This window comes from Sturnus vulgaris, chromosome Z (assembly GCF_052056855.1).
Source record: "Sturnus vulgaris isolate bStuVul1 chromosome Z, bStuVul1.hap1, whole genome shotgun sequence".
NCBI lineage: Eukaryota > Metazoa > Chordata > Aves > Passeriformes > Sturnidae > Sturnus > Sturnus vulgaris.
In genome coordinates this window covers 43,191,337-43,207,771 of record NC_142283.1, presented here as the reverse complement: position 1 = coordinate 43,207,771, position 16,435 = coordinate 43,191,337, and the positions used below count along the sequence as shown (strand labels likewise).

The 16,435-nt window shown below is 38.4% G+C and overlaps 1 long non-coding RNA gene across 2 annotated transcripts in view; it reads left to right on the top strand.

The window, feature by feature from the left end:
• Nucleotides 1-16,227, top strand: part of LOC148219824 (uncharacterized) — a 47,226-nt gene extending 30,999 nt beyond the window's left edge. For both annotated transcript variants that reach the window (XR_015799282.1, XR_015799283.1), the window contains exons 2-3: nt 3,441-3,551; nt 15,883-16,227. This is a non-coding gene — a long non-coding RNA (uncharacterized LOC148219824). The remainder of the gene's footprint in view (nt 1-3,440; nt 3,552-15,882) is intronic.
• Nucleotides 16,228-16,435: the final 208 nt, after the last annotated feature.

The window sequence follows — 16,435 nt, the reverse complement described above, 5'->3', positions numbered from 1 at the left end:
TACATATAAAAGCAGCATTCAAACACACAGAAAGGAAGTGAAAATGTCAAGGGTACATTTCAAAGGAATGTGGTCTTGGTAGGGAACCCATGGTGTGTACCAGTTTAACCAATAACTGCCTACTGTATTTGGTAAACAAAATGAACCACAAGTGATAAAAATTTGGGATAAATCTATAATGTTATTTAATCATATTCAAAAGTACCCTGTTACTGTAATGCGATCCCTTTAAATTCTGATAGCCATGTTTTGTTTATCATAGACACTGCAAATTTGAATGGGGGACTTGGTTATGACAAGTTATTTCTGACTTTGGGAGATACAATGAGCTGCAACTGTTTCACGGAAGTCCTAGCCACTTTGTATGAAAATTCGAAATCTAGAGAGAGTGGAGTACTTAAACTAGCATGTTCATACTCATAAACAACCAATCCAGTGCAAATTATAAAATGAAGTTTCCAGAGGGGCATAATTTGTTTCAAGAGTAAATAAACGAAAAACATTTTTCTCTCTTTGGCTGCTAGTGTTATTATATAAGGCCAAAACCAACGGTAATGCGTTTTATCATAAAATTATAAATCAAGAAAAAGGATTTGGAAACAGTATGGGTTTTAATTGTATAAGCTTACAAGGAAGCCTTTCTTCATTTATAGCTTTAGTTCAAATACCATTACAAAGCCCATATTCTCTTTTCCCTTGTCTCCTTCCACTCCTTTCCAAGAGACATACCATCAGATAATGCTGTATTTTCCAGAAGGTCTGAAACACATGGCAAAGTTTTACAAAAGCCATCACTCCACACTGAATTTCAACACTTGGATCATTTACTAGGACAATAATGGTCAAAGTACCATGGCAATACTCCAGCCCTGTCCTCATGCAATCACAAAATTTATGATAGTAGAGTTTCCTCAAACTTCTATCTTAAGAAGGAGCATTTAAAAAGAGTCAATTAAAGAGGCAATTTGGGCCAATAAAACAATTATTTCACCTCATATACGGAAGTAATTTATTTTAAAGATGTTTCTGCATTTGTTTATCTATTGGTAACCCGATAGATAGTTCTCAAGGCCACTCTGTCAATTCAAAGGAAGATAAAACCTGTCTGTATCATTAAATTAAAAAAAAAATTAAAGGAAGGATTAAAAATTCCTTCTTCTTGGCAGCTTATATAAATACTATCAGCCTCTGTTCTTTATTAACCTACATTTTAGATTGAGAAAACCTTCAATTCCTAAAAAACCTTACAAGGCTATTTGTTCCAAATCCAACTTTAATGAACATCAGGAATCTCAGTGGAACCAGAAGTTGACCACCAATTTCTGAGTGTGCACGCTTATCTTCCAAGTGTTTGCTGCTTTGCACCTATTCACAGGACGTTTCTCTTGTAACACCTTACAACTGGATTTTCATAAAAGAAACACCAAGAAAGTTGGTGAAAGCAGTATGATTTATGACAAATTAAAGCATCTCTACATCTGACCAGATTATGGGAGGTAGAAAATTGATTGAAGTTGATATTAGATGTCAATGTTTAGTTTGATTCAAGCTGTCTTCCAACATTTAGGTGAAAATGTTTAATATCAAATTTAGGCAACTGTCTACGTTCTACAACAGCAGCTTAGCAGAGATAAACATTTTGTCTATCTGCATGATAAAAAAAGGAATAAGAAAAAACAATTATTACATGTCATGGGGGAAAAAAATAAGAAACGGTAAAATCCAAAGTTGGAATGCAAGCCTTATTTTTGCAGATAGATTAGATATCAGATCATGGCAGGAATTCTCTTATCCCATCAGGCATCACAAGTGTCTTTTTCTATAAGGTAGTGGATGGTAAATCTTGTCAAAGATTTGACAGTGAGATCCATATATTTCTAGAAGGCTCATGTGTATATTCTCAAATAATATAGGATAGCCACCAAAGTCTTCACTGCAAGTCTAATCAAAGAGAAGTCACTATTCCTCAACTTAAGAAAAATGGCTACTCAAGAAAAGGTTTCTGGTTGGTATCCCGAATACTATGGGTTTTTTGCATGGTTGCAAAATGCACCTTCAGAGCTTCATGTCCTAGAAGAACTGGGAGATTTTCCTGAAGGTAACTATCTTGAAACATAAGGTTGGTGTGCTCAAAAGTAAGCTACGGGTGCAAATTTCATAGTCAAAGGAAAATGGTACTTGCATCTGTGGGAATAACCTGTCCTCATCCATCTGGAACTCTGAGACCTACCATTATCTCACTGCTGCTCCTGGCTGCTCCCAATCTTGGTGTGAAGGAAGAACCAGCTCCTCTCCAATTACTCTTGGGCTTGGATCCAGGCTCTGGGTGCTGTTTTGGAGGGGAAAAGGGGCTTTGAGGAACAGATCTAGATCTTGGTTCTCATCTCAATTTCACAGACATTTGTAACTACAAACACAAAGAGAGATACAATACACCCCCCAAAAAACACATGGATAAATACAATGACACAACCGAAAAAATCAAAGCTATGACGTAACCACTGGGAAATTTTCAGCCTCCATTCCTACAGGAGAGAAGATCACTTGAGCCAAGCAGGCTTATATAGCTAATCTCAGGACAACATTTTAAAGCAAGATAATTCAGTTCTTCACAAGAATAATTTTTTCCCTCCACTTCATGTAACCTCTGACCTCATGTCTGGAGGTGATGGATAAGATTAGACAGAGCCATGGGAGAAGACCTGAGGATAGCTGATGGCATGCTACAGCTAGCAGTCATTAACAGGCAAGGTTTCCTCAGAGGGAAATAAGAATTATTTCAAATCAAGAAAAATAAACACCAGAAGAATCAGTTGTGCAGAGTGGCTCACATAAAATATGAATGTGGCTAAGGTTTGCAAGTCCGAAGGGAATCCAATATTGTGAGCTTACTGCAAAAGAATGCAGGCCCCAGCCCTAAGGTCTTATACAAGCTCTGAAATGAAAGAGTAAAGCCCTTTCTGAACATACAGAGAGCACTGCATTAAGGACTGCAGCCCACAACCTTTCAGGCAGTCCTCCAGTACTGCTGTGCCTTCTTTATTTGTCCAGCACAGGCAGAGGACAGGAGGAGGAAAGTGTTCCCTGGCAAGTGCTGAAGTGAGACTTTGGTATACGGAAAAGAAATCTCTCCTGGTGTTTGTTTTGGCAGGAATAGTTTTAGCAGACACTATTACAGTCCCATCCACTTGCAGAGCAAGGCTGCAGTTCACATATTATTAAAACTCCAGGGCTGATTGCTTTCCATACATCAGTGTTACTGGAGCTAGCAGAATGCAAGCAAAGTTGTTTGCTCAGCAAAGATTTTTTCTTTAAAAAATACAGTAACATTTTCTCTAAATAAAGCAGGTTGATTTGCTTCAATCAAGGGGGACGACATGGTCCTTCTAAATGGCAGTGCTGGGCATTCAAAGCTGAAACCCTGTATTGTTCTTTCCCAGGCACTCAAGCTGCCAGCAGCTGCATTGTCTCATTGCCTGACCTTGCGCAAGTGAACAGGGAGCCTGGGACAGGCAGATGATCCTGATCTATCATTAGAGCTGCACTTCATGGTAAGGCTGCTTGAAAATGTTGCTGATGCATGGGTAGTTAATCCTCTGCACAACAAAGAGAGCTACAGGGGTGAGAGTACTTTGTTGAGATATTCTAGCCCAGTTTTGTGCCTGTTAGAGTGAAGTCGTAACAGAGGCACATATTCCTACAGCTTCTTGGTGACTGGGCTCTCTGGGTGTCCATCCTATTTCCAGTCCCAAGTCACAGGTCATGGATGATGATGTAGGCTATGGATGCATCTCAAATGCAGGCCTGCCTAGTTCTTGACAAATCTCTGTGGGATTTCACCATGGACCTCTAAGCTTTCCCATGCTCTAATGGAGATGGGGGAGAGAAGTTTCCAGGAATGGAGGAAAGCCACCTTTCAGTTTTTCACAACCCGCTTGCCCTACACCTCCTCTCAGACATAGCAGTAATCCTAAGAGACATCCTCCAGCATGCAAATTCCTCTGTTCACAGAGTAAGCTGATAACTTCTTATAACCCAGAAACGGCCATTCCATGCAAAGCATGCAGCTCACTTACAAGCTTTGGTATTTACACTGCCATGTTGCCTATCTTTCATGGCAGATAAAATACGCCTTATTGGCTTATTATCCTGAAGTATCATATAAGGTGTAGTGTTAGTGATACAGTGGCATAAAAGAATAATAGTCATTCCATGTGAATGAAAAAATCATAGTCTTTCTTGGTCAAACTTACTTCAAAGTTTATTTACTAATGTCAAATGTTAAAGTGTTGCCTTCCTCCTGGAACATATTCTTCAATCTGTGTATACAGTACTTTTTAATTTTACATGCCTTGAAACCAGAGTGTGTTGTGTTATTTTGATACTTTTGATACTTTTTGATAGTCTGTAGACCTAAAGTGAGAGCAAATAATTGGTTTCCACATGTTAGTATATTCTCAGAGAGCTCAGACTTTCTCTTATGAAAGGAAAGGTCAAAATCAGAACCAGTGACCCAGAGTTTTTTACACTCTAGGCCTGTAATTGGTAAGAACTCAAAACATGTTTCTTGCTTGGGCAAAAAAAGCTTCTTTTGGAAAATGTATTAACACATGTCTGTTTCAAACAGTGATTGGCCAAACCAAACCTCAGCAGGTTTTCAAATTCACATCATGAGCTGGTGATATCTGTGATTCTTCCTCTGATCACATGCAGCCATTGAGACATGGAAACACTTGATATTTGTGTATCTTGCCTTACCACTGTCCTATTTACCACACTACAGTCATTGAAGACTGCACTGAGCAGTGTGCTACCTACAGCTTGCAATGGAGGGATCACATTCAGCAGTTTTTCAGATTGCTGAGAATGACTTATTTCCAACTGATGTTTCTCCCTTTCTAGTGCCTTGAGAGCTGTCTCACTTTAGGAAATATTCTGCAGGTGTCCTTGAGACCCAAGATCTGCTTTGCACAGAAAGTCTGGGAGTACATGTATAAATCTGACAAAAATGTCTCTTTGCACTCAGTGGATGCTGACTTACTGTCGCTTTCTTACCTATGAGAACTTTAAAAGACAAAGATAAAAAAGACCGTTTGACATTAATCATTAAACAGAACCTAATCTTTTAAAGACCATACCACTACAAAACCATGAACATTTTTGCCAAACAAATGGAAAAGTTTGAAGCACTGATGGTTTACACTCAGTACACCTCCCAGTCTCCCAATAATTAAAAAACCCCAAACAAACAAGAAAGTCAAGCAGAATGCAAGCAGCAAATCAGATAATCCTGAGTTCCTCCAGATGAGGAACAGGGATGAAAAAACTTTTAGGCTTGTTATAAATAATCATACCGGGGTACTTTAGCCTATTATTTCTTTTTTCCAGCACAAGTACAGAATTTCCGAATGAATACAGCAATGAAAACATTTCTATGTATTATGATTCATGTAAGGAGTACAAATCTCCTGCTACCTACCATAGGTACTAAAAATAAAACCAGATAATTTCTTTGCAGGTGGCAAATGAACTGGTTTACATTTATACAGTTCTGCTAAAATACACATTGTAAATATTTATTTTAAAATATCAATAATTTGCATTTTTTCATTAGACCCTCCTGCTCCTATCAGTGTTTATACAAAGGCATTTCCTCTGAAAAAAACCTAAGAGTTTTTCTCTTCTGTCAGAGTTCTTCCTTTAATATTTTATAACAAAAGACATGGTATCTACACAACCTCACTTCAAGCTACCTAGAAACAATTGGAAAGGTTTCTGTCTTTAATGGTGCTGAGATGCCTGGTTTGGCAGAGAGGATCCTACATGAGAGAAAGAATTCTCTTTAAAAATTTAAAATAAAAATGTTTTTGTACTTTAGAGAACTAAAGAAAGCAGAGCTGTTCATTCCCATACTTCTTTCTTTAAAAAAAACTTTAAATGGATGACATATTTTACAGAGAAGTTGGTCTGATAATAAAATGGCAAAAGCTGCAGGAATATTTTCATAATACAATTAAAATAGCCAGGTTGGAGGAATATAGAGCTTTCTCTGACCTAAAATTAAACTGGGCCACATCCAAGAATTTTTATTTTTCACTTCTGCATCTGCCAAAGCAAATACCGATAGGACACTTCTAATCCTTCTTGTTGAACTGTTCCTGACTCTTGGAAGTGCCTCTATTCCAGTCCTTTAAAAAAAGAAGCAAATAACCTGTGTTTAATAATAACTCTTCCCATGGATATCTCCCAGGATAGCCAATGATGTTGCTCAGTGGTATGAGGAATGAAATTACCAGAGGCATTTTCTGGGTAAAACAGCATATCCTGACTTCTGCATGGGCTCTCCTTACACGGAGACCCTCCAAGAACACCATAGCAGAAAGATAACCTGGTGTAGGCATCTTTGCATCTCCTAGAGGGCTTCCTAGTGTTTTGATTTCTTCTTTATTATTACTTCAGTCCTGCAAAGCACCTCTCATCCACATTGCCTACCTGTGTGAAGACCCTCTAAATGAAATCACAATCCACAGGAAAGGAGACCACTGCTGTCACAGCGTGGGCGTTTTGAGCCTTGTACCATGACGGGAACAGTTTGTTTTCTTCATTCTCTTCGCCTTTGAAAACCAACCAGCCAACCAACCAACCAACCAACCAACCAACCAACCAACCAACCAACCAAACTAAATATTGTGCTGGAGTCTTCATGTGTTGAGTACAACTGATGACCACTCCTCTTGCACCCTTTGGCCATGCTTCCCCATGGCCACATTTACTCAGTGGTTGTCTATATGTAATGGGGCTTGGGGGCTGCCCTTCAAAAGTTAAAGTCCTCTATTTCCAGAGCTCTGCCCAGGACCTTTGCAGCCTGCACTTGCCTCTGGCTTCAAAAGCCCTGTCATGCTCCATGCACATATCTGTGGCTTACAAATCAAAGCTGATTTGTAGTCAAGCTGCTGAGCCTGACTACCTCCCTCACTTTTATGTCTTAATATTGCTCATCAATATTTCCCCCTTGCCCTTGGTGAAATCTCTACCTGTGAGGGAAGGGGGAAATCCTCACCTTCCTATCTGGGTCATAACCAAACAGACCCCCTTTCAAACTGGATTTCTTCACATTAAAAAGCTCTGTGCATTTCAGCTGATCAATCGTACCAGAAAACAGCATGCAGTCTCCCCTGGAGTATAATCCCAACAGCATAACTCTTGCTTCCTGCTGTGTCTGTCTCCTTACCAATGTTCATGCTGGCAACAATTTAAGACAAATAATGAACCTCAAACAAGCAGAAGGAAAAAATAAGAGCACAAACCCAGCAATGATCCCATTTAAAGCCAGCTTGTTATCTCATGCTCAAGTGTACCAGGAATAGCAGAGAACTGGAGGAAAGGAAACACACACACACACACACACACAAAAAAAAAAAAAAAAGTAGTGCCAGACAAAAAGCTTATTCTACCCAAATAAAATACATGTTGCCAGAACTGTCCCTTATGAGCAGAAGAAGCTGGCAGAGAAGGGAAACTTTAGTTAGAAGGTTAAGAACAACAGCATTAAAAAAAATTTACTTGAAAAAATATTTCTTCCTACTTGATGTTCAAAATAAAGTACACAAATTCTTCTGTAAATAAGGACAATGATATGCAGGAAACTAAGTTACAAGCCAGGCTGACAGAAACTTTGTAGCATGACAAAAGGACATAACTCAGTGGCATGGAGAGTTCAAGACAGTAAGATTTCTAAGAGTGCTAAGAGTGAAAAGAATCGCAGTAACAGAGGCATTACAGACCCAGAAAAATATTCATTTACTGTTATTAAAATACAAATCCCAGAACTATGCCATATAACTTCATCATATAGCTGAGAAAAACCCAGAGACAAACTTCCCTCCTCTCACAAGGAAATTAAGGAACAAAACAACAATAATAAAAAACTTCACAAATCTACAAAAAAAAAAAAAAAGGTCAGATTAAACAGCTACTGAAACAAGTGATTTTTGAAAGGCAAAACTGAAAACAGGTATTGAAAACTTGCATCCAAAAGCCATACAAGAGGTCTGGATGAAGTATTCATGTTCATGTACTGAGATGGCTTAGAATATGATGAAAATTACATATTAGAGAACTCATTGAAAATTAAACGCTGCAAGAGAGGTCTAATAAATGGGTCTCCTGGGTAGTCAGAGAAACGGGTGTTGAGCTGGGAAAGCAGAGTGGAGCACTGTTGGGAGGTAGCACCTATACTGCACCTGGCTGGAGATCCACAGTATCTTGTTATGAACAAAATAGAGGCACTGGTGCCTTCCATTCTCCAGGGACGCTCCATATTGCTGGCACCAAAGGTGACGAGATTAATGCAACACTTACAAGGACCAGCCAAACTAAGAAGCATGTCATAAAATATCATCTTAATTGGAACTGTGGGTTTTGCAATAGCTTTTTGCACAATTAACATTGACAGCTAAACTTGCTATGAAGCCTAGAAAGATGGCACTGAAAAGAAACTTGGACTAACACAATTACAAGATCAGATTGTGCCTGAATTTGGATCACTTGGGAAGGTACATGGAAAGAATAGTGTTTAGTTTAAGAAAGTCAGCTCTACAATAATCCAGCTAGTAACAAAATGAGGCAGAGGTCATGGTGAGAGTCTACTCTGGAAGCAGATGTGGAAAAAGATTTGAGCTCCTGCTGGCTATTCAAATGAATGACTTTCCAATTCACCACTGGTCAACAAGTGCAATTCTTGGATTTATTAAATGCAGGGATTTTGAGAAAGATAAGAACAGTCTCTTCTGGCCATGTACTAATGTAATATCCAACACTAAAAGCAAATTGAGCCTCCTTTACAGACATAAAAATCCAAATAAACTTAGGGAATTTGACACAAAATGAATATAGGCTCAAGCCCCTAATTTTCTGATACTGAAAACAAATAGTCTTATCTGCAGAACTTTTCAACTGGCACTGATCTTTCAGTATATTGCAATATATTCCCCACAACTTTTCTGTCATGTGATCCTACAAATCATTAGGTCAGATGTAAATTTCAGTTATATATACTATACATTAGAGATAGATATATAGGCCAAGACCCACACTTCTTGTAGGGACAAGTGAAATTTTAGGAATAACTTTCCAGGCAAGTAGAAACCTGTACAAATTACAATAGGATTGAAAAAGAAGAAATTAAATTAGAATAGTTTATTATGGAAAGAAAATGCAGAAATTACAGCTGCCAAGAAAAGAAGGCAGGAGGAGAGAACAGAGGTCAGATAACTTCATGTACCAAGCACATTCGAGATAAGGAAGTGAAATAATACCCAAGGCGATAAGAAGAGTATGTAAACATCACATGAAAACCAAGTCTGCTGACTCTCGACTTCCAGAAAGCATTGGTGTAACCTGCAAATAACGTATGAGAGAAGCAACTGTCAGGCACGATACTTCAGGGAATAGAGAGAGATAAGCAGATGGAATTTTCCATCTTCTGGGGCAGAGCTTCCTGGCTTCCTGTCATTCCTGGCCCCCCGGAAGCTCATGCTCAGTAAAGTTCACTTCTCAAGGGCTCTCCAGCGGCCTTGCTGAAAAGCTCAAGGCTGCTGAGCTCTGCACAAACAGGGTTGTCATGTCAGGAGTGGAATCCTTTGGTGTCCAGCAATAAAGTACCGAGCAGCCTGCAGTGAACTGACTGAAGGCTAATCTCTCAATGCTATGTGCTTTTAAGCTCTCATGTGCAGGAAGGGGAAGACTTTTCTTCCTCGGCTGAATTCTTCTTTTTCTCCAGAAGGCAGTATTTCATTGTCACGTGCACAGTTTTTGGGGGATGAGAACAGGGAGAAGCTCTAATGATACACCACCTGCACTGGGTAAAAAGGGAAAAAGCAGGAGGAAGTCTCTCTGAAGCTTGGGAAGTGACCAATGACAGTCACAGCACAGTGGCAGTCATCTTGTGTACTGCAGACACTGAGTCCAAATAAAGATGCAGCCTTACAGTATAGAAGTTGACATTTCTGCATGACCATGGCCTCTCTAAAGTCCCTGGGAAATTTGCTGTGAGGGTCAAGAAATTACTGTGTCATTTCCAAATGCCCAGATTGACTTTTTGCTGTTGGGGAATGATGATTTGTAGAATAACCATTCCCCTTACAATGCTGTCCACAGGCTAAAAATGAAGTGAAGTACAAGCCAAGTGGAGTCATCATTAACAGTACAAAAGTTTGCATAAAACCTACTCACTGGGCAGTGCTGTGTCAGATAGTTCTGGATTAGGCCACAACAGACATCTCTGAATCATCATTTTTCTTAATGGTTTCTGATGTAGCTTTTCTACACCTTCTGCAAAATTACATGTATTTCACAAGTTTATCCTAATCTTAATACCCTCAGTTCAGAGAACAGAAGCTAGCTTCTCTGCTGATAAAGCAAATTGAAAGCTCCAAACCTCCCTAAAAAAAAGGCAGATTTCTGCTGTCAAAGATTTGTATTGACCATTGTCCAGCTATGCAAGTATTCCCAAAAATAATATCAAAGGCAAAATGTTTAAAAGCATTTAGTTCTCTTTGAAGTCAATAGTCGATCTTCTAATCCCACAGATCTCAAATATTCACTTCCCTGTAATATATCCAGTCTTCTTATTTGCAGATCATGTGGAAAGAAAAGACTCACAGAACATACTGTATGTATTTTTGCAATTAACATCTCCCCATCAGCATTATATGATCCAAACAGGTTAAATTTGGTCCAAAATGTCTTTCATTAGAAACCCAGTACTCCTAAATCTGCATTTCAAACAGTGGAGCTACTTTTATCTTTGCAGAGAAATAACTGAATAGTACCCATGATGGATGGCCAGTCCAGAAGAAATACAAAAGCAGACTTTGTCCCATAAACCATGTGTCATTTATGTTATTTCATTTACTCCCTATGCAACACACAAAAAAGTAAGAACTTAAATTTTTAGTTAAAATTTGAAGCAATTACACCTAACTTCTGTGATATTAATTCTAGCACATCTTGCAGGATGAACCACTGAACTTCAAACAAAAAAATACGAGTTTGTCAATGCAATTATAAAGTAAACTGAAGAATATAAATAGTCAGTGAAAGAGAAAAATAAGCATGCTTGAAGTGGCTGGTTTTGCAGGGCATGTATTAACTCCACAAGACCTTTCAGAGCCACTATAGACTAAATGCAAAATGGACAAAAGATGGCTGACAGCTCTAATATTTTCTAGTTTTCACCACTAAATAAAATCAATAAAAAATGCAAAGCAGCACACAGAGAGAATGAAGCAGAGAAATATTAAAGCATACCAAATGGGATGCTGTAACTTTGAAGAAAGACAGAGAAACCTAATAAGAGAGAGGAAAAACAGTTGTCCCAATGCTATCTGACCCAGCTAATCAGTGAAGAAGGAAATAAGAATACTGGCCTGGAATAAGAAATTTCAGAAAAGACAAAATATCCATAGCACTAGTGCCTCAAAATGTATCAACCCCAACATAAAAAAAGAATGAAAGAAAGTAATGAGCTCAAAATGCCAAATAAGCCTGAAACAAGTCATGAGACCAAACATAACAACAAAATCCTCCCCACTACAGCAAATCTACAATTTGTATCAGGAGTCTTACATCAAAAAATGCAGTATGTCTTCCTGGAGATTTCGTGAAAGAACGCCTTCCTTCCCTAGGAATAACTAAACACAGGTTCAGTGTCTTGAACTAGAATAGAAGCACCACAAAGAAGGCAGAACAAAAACCAAAGCCATAGTAAAATTATTTAATTCTGTTGGGTAAAACTGAAGAATAATTCACACCACAGTTTCCATATCTCTTAGATTATTTTCAAGGCAGGAAGGAGAAAAACTAAATTCCAGCTAAAAATTTTATTCACAAAATAATAAAAAAATACCCATGGGGTATAAGGACACATCATAGCTATATGATACTAACATCCCTGAAAAATAGATGGTATTACCTTGATTTCTACATAGAGAAAAAAAAATTTGTTTATCTCATTGGTCTTTTTCACTGGGCAAGAAATTAATTTCAATTACTACTGGATAATTTTAAAAGGTCTCATTGTTTAAGTTGTTTTTTTGGAACACAGGAAACACCTCTGTGAAAAAAAAAAGGTTGTTTTTTTTTACTTGAAATCCTCATGGATGAGAAGGACATGTAGCCAATATGTAATGCCTGTGAAAATTACAGCAAGAAGGACGTTAACTTGAAAGTCATCACTCTTACTAACAAGAGGTGAAGAGTAGAAAGTCCTGAAGACTTGAAGACTTAAGGGAAGAAAAGGATGGATAAAAGAAGGCACTTGTCTCTACCATAAAGACTCTCAGTATAACATCGTGCCTATGAATATAGTTATGCTACTTTGGGCAACAGGTCTTCGTAAGGAATCTGACAGTCTTTTATTAATCAATTCACTGGCACAAACAGCCTTATACCAGACCTTCTTCTCTAGGCTGCAATCCCAGAAAAATTACAGGGAGAAGAAGGTGTGCTGCTCCCAGAGCTTTAGGAAGTATGTCAGGGAACCAGAGGATTTTATTTTGAACAAGCCACATTCAATAAAGCCAGATGTTCAGAAACAGTTAAATAAAGGCCATATCTGAGAGGAGAAATATATAGCCTGGTTTTTGACAGGGTTGGGAGTCCTCTGGTCGGAATTTACATAAAAATAGACATATTTCTGTTCAGCCCTTCAGAAATTTGATCAGTGTTGGATATTCAACTGACCCTACAGGCTGACAATAATTGGAATCCTGTTTAATAATAATGATTGTTCTTTCTGTATCACAACGCCAAAATAAGCAGGTTGGGTTAACTCCAAATGCACAAGTACAGTTTGAAGCTTGCACCAGAAGATGTTGTTTATGCTTGGAAGTGCTTTGTGAACAGCCAAGCAATAGGACAATGGCAAAAACAACTTGTCTTCCTTTGAAGTCTTCTAGTTTGTGCATATTTGAACAAGGAAAAAGGAGACCTATCATGGTACATAAAGTTATGATGATTGCAAGTAACAGCAGTCACAAGGCTATTACCTCTTCATATACAGGAGAGACATGAAGCAGAGAAAAGATCCTCAAATTTCAAACACTGTGACAGCAGCACTGTAAGTACATTGGGGAAGCTGGCTGCATTGAGCCTGACCCGGGATGTATCACTCTTGACTAAATTACAAATATACACAGTGGCATTCCCAGGCACAGAATGGGAATGGAACAGCCCACTTCTGCGACAGTGAGGCACATATGAACAGTCTGTTCAGAATTATCCCAGGATCTTTTGTTCTGCCAGGAACAACAGGTTGTGTCAGGAACAGCTTGAGGAGAACCCTCATTGGAGTGGGCCTAATCCATGTAAATAAAGGCTCTAAAACCCTCCGACCAAAAACAACACCCCAGTAGATGATGCTCCAGGAAAATTTCATTAGCACAGTTACAATTAGGAGTAATTCTAGGCTGCTCTTTGGGCAGGGCAATTTGATAACACAAGCTGTACATGGACACAAAAGTGCATACAGACTGTAAGGCAGTCTCTTTTTCAGAAATAGTAATATAAGTTTATTTGGAAACAGAGAGAATGGCAACCCCTGTCCAACTTTATCAGCAGTATGAGAAACCTGTTTTAGACACTTCAGTCATCTCCCTGCACTGAAAATTTAGGATCTCCTCTCTCTCTTTTAGCCTTATCCTTAATGAATTTTCTTAATATTTTTGAGAAAAAAATGTCTAGTGTTTTAGCCAAGCCAAAGATTCTCCAGAAGGAAAGATCTTTTGATGACAATCTGTGGCATAAAATCATGCTGAACATATTATTCACATCAATCACAGTATGAAGACATTAAAACTAGAAATAACAATGTGGTGAATGAAATGTTCCCGTTTGCTGCTGATAAAAAAAAATGTGTATTATACGGGAGCAAAAAAACAGAGAGCAGCCGTGATTAAAATTAAAAAGGATTCAAATTTGTGCAAATGGGCTTCGACCAGAAAATCCTAGTTTCATACTGAAAAATGTTACCTGCGCTGAGCTGACAAGCTAAAGTCCAGGCTAAATAGTGTCGGGACTGAAGTAAAGGATGTTCTATCTGCCCCAAACTAAAAACAGTGCTCTCAGCTTTCTTCCTAATACTTGCCACTGTTACGCAGACTGCCCCGAGCAGACATTGGCAATGGCATGCTTGAGAGACAGAGAGATCTCAGATGACACAAGGATGTTTCATTTATTATTTATTAGTCAACTTGTAGGGAAAGGTTTGTGGTGGAACCCCACAGAGTAGACATGGCACCACTTTCTCCTGCTCAGGTGCTTTGCTGCTATGACATGTGGTTTACTATTTTCAAAGTCAGATAAGAGATCTGTTTGAGACAGAGAATAGATGGATCAAGCAGACTGGTAAAAACGATTCCTGTGAACACTTTCAAATGCTAATCGAAGTTAAAAAGAGAGAAATAACTCTCACAAATACTTTTTTCTGCCTGAACTTTGCAAATAACATCTTAGCCCTCTTGTTTTATAAATATACATACACAAGCACAAACACACTTAATACTGTCAGCACAGCCATGTCATCACAGTTGTGATAGAAGCCAGGTAAAGTCCATTCTATCTCAATATTTATCAGCATTTAAATTGTCATGTAATTTCAAATTATTTCATGTTTTGTGAGAGATGTTAAAGAGAAACAACACAACAGGCTCTCTGGCAATCTGCTCGATGCCAGTACAGGAGAAACTATTCTTGAGCGGCTGAGAAAATCTGTTTCTAGAGATTCCAACTTTTTAGTCCAATGCCAAAGGCTTTCAAAGCCTTAAATATGTTCTAAGAGTTGTTGTCAAACATTTGTAGTGAAAGAGGCTTGCTTTGTACTACATAGCCTCCTCCATAAAAACAAACAAACAAACAAACAAACAAAACAAACAAACAAAAAAAAACAAAAACAAAAACAAAACAAAATAAAAAACCCCCACACAAAAAACCTTAGCTTCTTCACACACAGAGGGAGAAACACCAATCCCTTTGAACCAGCCTGGGCCTCAAAACATACACCTCACTCTTTACTGTACAAGCAGATATACAAACCTCTTAAGAAGACAAATCTCAGTAATTAGTATGGAGCTAGAGGTAAGCAGGAGGTCACTTCCAAAGTAGACCAGTAGTTGTTGGCTGTCTAGATAGAAAAAGTCAAGTCTTTCATCGGGTGCCTGACATTTCCAGAATCTGAAGCATATCCTGTATGCCCATTCAGTTGGGCAATGGTATTCAGTGGTGATTGTAGAAACACACTGTAAAACAGGCAAAGATTATCTGAATTTAGAAATTATATCTTTTATCATACCCACTTCAATGAAGGGTCATCAAATAGAAGGGAGAAAAAGAAGCCTCAGGTTATAATCATTACTACTGAAACCAGACATCCTGAGTCATTCTGTCTTTCTAACACCTTTCATCTGCTTAAGCAGTTACTTAATTCCTACCTAAAAGACCTGTTTGCACATGGCCACTAGAGTGTGGCATGCATGAGTTTGGCTCCACACATAATGAAAAAGAAAGTTGCTTTTCTAGCAAATAAATAAATATTTTGGACATCAAGATTGGTAAAACATACAGAAAAATCTTCTACTATAAATACATTTGGCATACTGCAGCTATAGCTTAGGTCTACAGATGCCTAAACATTGATTTAAAGAGATGAGATTAAAAAATTACAAGGAGGACAAGAGCAATGGTTACTTAATTTAGCACCTTTTTTCTAGAAGCTGCCCTCCCCTGCATGATGGAGATGATGCAGGGACCGTACTGAAAAGCAAAAACGACCATTTGTTTGTGATATGTACTCCTTATATTAATAAACCTTCTCTTCTCTGACAGTCTGGTGGAAGATGACTTCTCATTGATCCACACTGAATTTTCTCCAGCTGCAGCTTTTGGCTTGTTCTTTATCTTCTCTCTCAGAGCCTTTCTACTTACAAGAACCGAGTCTCCAGGTTTGACTAGACTGACAAACTGACAAACTATTCATCATAGAGGGAAGAGCTGATGAAGGTAAAATCTCATATCACTCACTTATAAGATCTTATGAGTGAAGAAACAGTACTCAAAATCTGAAAGTGGCCCACATTCTTTATTGACTTTAGCTTTTATACAAGCACAAAAGACAGACATGCGCCATGGTAAGGACCTCAAGAATAAATTACAACATTCACAACTCCACAATGCCTTTGCTCTGCTTGATCCAGTAAAATAATTGGCTTTGTATATTTCCCTGTGCAGAATCCAGAGGTAAGTGCTTTACCATCATGTCTGTCAACAAGGTACAGCTGTCAGGGATTCAGCCTCAAAATAATGTCATCTGGAAAAATGCATCTACACGCCACTGTTGGCATAAGCATCCCATTTGACTTTTCCTGTGCTGAATGTAGCA